The sequence below is a fragment of the Dioscorea cayenensis genome, chromosome 9 (genome assembly GCF_009730915.1).
Source record: "Dioscorea cayenensis subsp. rotundata cultivar TDr96_F1 chromosome 9, TDr96_F1_v2_PseudoChromosome.rev07_lg8_w22 25.fasta, whole genome shotgun sequence".
NCBI lineage: Eukaryota > Viridiplantae > Streptophyta > Magnoliopsida > Dioscoreales > Dioscoreaceae > Dioscorea > Dioscorea cayenensis.
The window spans coordinates 30,044,600-30,047,525 of record NC_052479.1 but is presented as its reverse complement, the minus strand read 5'-3'; the positions used below and the strand labels follow the sequence as shown (position 1 = coordinate 30,047,525).

Genomic DNA, 2,926 nt, shown 5'->3' with positions numbered 1-2,926 from the left:
TTTATATTTTTAAAATGTTAAATAATATGAACATATAATTATTTATTCTTGTTCGTTGATTTGAAATTTTTTTAATTTTTACAACAATTTAAAGATATCAATGTAACAAAATGAGATCAATTAATTTAGTTCGTAGAGTAGAATATAATTTGATTGGATCACTTATCAAATTATAACTATATTGAATATTTTCAAAGTTCAAATATCAAATTGAACAATTTGTTAATTTAATTCTTGAATTCATTACTGTTAATATTATTGCCTGCAAGTAAAAATAAAAAAAGTTAATAGAAATTTATGAACTAAAAATGTGAGGAACGAAGATTTCATTAACCAATAATTTATTAACAAAAAGGTGGAAAACAACGCAGTGCATGTAACATGTGTGGTACTTTTTCAAATGCAATTCAAATCCAATTCGACTTGTCTTGCAAGTTATATTGACTTCTCAGTCAATTTTTTAATAAAGACAAAGAAACATTATATATGGCCCTTGATGTCGAGCAATCACAAAATAAAATCTAGTTCTTGAACCACTAGTTTTTTTTTCTAAATTTTTTAAAAAATATTTAGTCAATATATTTACATCATTGTTTATTTTAATTCAAAACAATGTAATAAATGTTTGCCAAGTTAATTATGAAAGACAATGGAAAACCATGAGTTCGATGATAATGAAGTTGGATGACACGTGAACCACAAGACACTCTTGAGAGTCAATTTGAGAAAAACCGTGAGGAAATTAACTTCTGTGAAAAATTTTGAGCCACTTAAAATAATAACAACGTAAACATGGGTCATCATCTCTCATGGGAACCACAGAAAAAAAAAAGAAAAAGAAAAAAAACATATGCAGTGAAAGTCAAAATAAAAACAGAAAGGAAAAATCATGTAAGATAGTTGGTGAGCCTTTAGTGATAGAAGAGACACTACGTCATTTTATGGCTGTAGAGGCAGACATGTAGAGGGGTTTTAAAAAAACCGGCTCTAATGGGGAGATTGAAAATTTCCAACATCTTTTCAAGCCGGTTTAACACAACCGGCTCAATAAGATAATAATAATAATAACTAAAGCACTCCACATCTCACTCCCCTCATTCCTTTCTCTCTCTCTCTCTCTCTCCGTGATTCATGGGTTCAACTCCGGCGTCACGTAAACCCTTCATTCACTTCCTAAATTCCAAATTTCTCCATAATTTTCACCATGAATCCATAGCTGATGAGTTTTCATTGCCTTGCAGGGGAAGCCAGCGAGCGATTGTTGGGAAATGACGCCATGGAGGTACGAATCGGAGAAGAAGAAGCCATGATCCAGGTTGAGAGATTGGAATGGCGATCGGAGACCGGAGAGGCGATCTTGAAATGAATCAGCTTGGAAATCCCCAAGGCCTCCATTGTTGGCATCATCGGCCCTAGCGGCAGCTATAAGTCCTCTTTTCTCCCCGCTCTTAACTGCCTCTAGGAACCCTCCACCGGTGTTGTGTTCTCGATGGCGATGACATCCGCCGCCTTGATGTTCTTTCCCTCCGCCGCCACCTTGATGTTCTTGCTCGACACATCCATCAACCTTCGCCTGGCCGACGCACCCCTAAAAACCCCATCAACGATCTTTGCCCACACTAGAATGATGATATCCATCAATTCAGGTACTAATCCACATCTCTAATAACATCTCCATCACCTTGCTATTTGGTTTTGAAAAAAACCGGAATCACTACTTTGGATTTTTTTTTTAATTTCTTATTTATTATTGATGGCATTTGGTTTCTAATGTTGTGGATGCGGGTGTTTTTGTGTGTTTTTGAGTTGCTTTTTGAGTTTTTTTGGTTGAATTATGATTAATTTTGCTAGTAGAACGCTTGAATGACAATAATTGGTGAGTATGCAGGTCTTGTTTAGTGCATACAAATTTGAATACATTTGTTTATCCTTGTACTTATCAGGTGCATTTAAATTGGTTGATGAAATGGTTAAGACAATAGAGAAAGTGTTAATATTTATATCGATAAGGAATGTGGAACAAGTGAAGTTATTGGAGTGAATATCTTGGTTAATTTTGATAAATCCACTGTTTGAGGTACTCATTTTGGTCAGCAATACATGTGGGTGAAGAGAGATGCAGAACCATGACATGTCTTCAATTTCGTCTTAACTTATTCAATTTTATGCTTTCTGTAAGTATTGGATGATCATATAGATGTAAACTTTAGTTATATTGTATTATATTAACACTTTGAAATATTTCTTAAACTTGTTGCCTTTTGTTGGATTTTGAGTTTGTCTTTTTCATGTTTTCCCAAAAAAAAAAAATATAATTGCCTCCGGGGCTAATCCATTCACAACGGTTCTATCAATATAAAGGTCAAGGTATCATTGATCATACCAATAATTAAATAATTTATTAGTAGTTGAGTTCTCATTAAAAATTTTTATAAGTGGTGAGAATTTGAATAAGAAGTGATAACATATTTTTGAGAATGTGAATAGTAATTGTGTGCGGTAGTGTCTATATATATAAGTGCAATCCCTTTCATCCCTGCTTGCTCTGTTAAATTTTGTACACGTCCATATCTTTTTTTTACCACCCTAGCCACTCATCTAAATTTTTGTCTTTAATCATATCCTCATTTGAAAAGAGCTCCCGTCAGCACTAAGAAAAATGCAAAAGAAAAAAAGTTAGGTTTAATAGTTGTCTTAGAATTTCTCAGCTTAAGTCTTTCCCAAAATACACCCATTAAAATTAGGTATATGGTGATATTGAAAATGTGGCTGAGATGATTTCAAATTTAGCAGCTTTGATTATTAGGCATCTAAAGATTCACAGTGATATATAGGCATAAAATAAGATCTTAATATATATTAACACATACGGTCACCTACCTATTTGGATGTTTTTATTTTAGTCACCCATCTAAAAAAATTATGA

The 2,926-nt window shown here is 33.1% G+C and overlaps 1 long non-coding RNA gene across 1 annotated transcript; it reads left to right on the top strand.

Moving 5' to 3' along the window:
• Positions 1–1,000: 1,000 nt before the first annotated feature.
• Positions 1,001–2,186, top strand: LOC120269403. The gene is made up of 3 exons (XR_005539154.1): positions 1,001–1,153; positions 1,242–1,646; positions 1,944–2,186. It is a non-coding gene; the product is annotated as an uncharacterized LOC120269403 (long non-coding RNA).
• Positions 2,187–2,926: the final 740 nt, after the last annotated feature.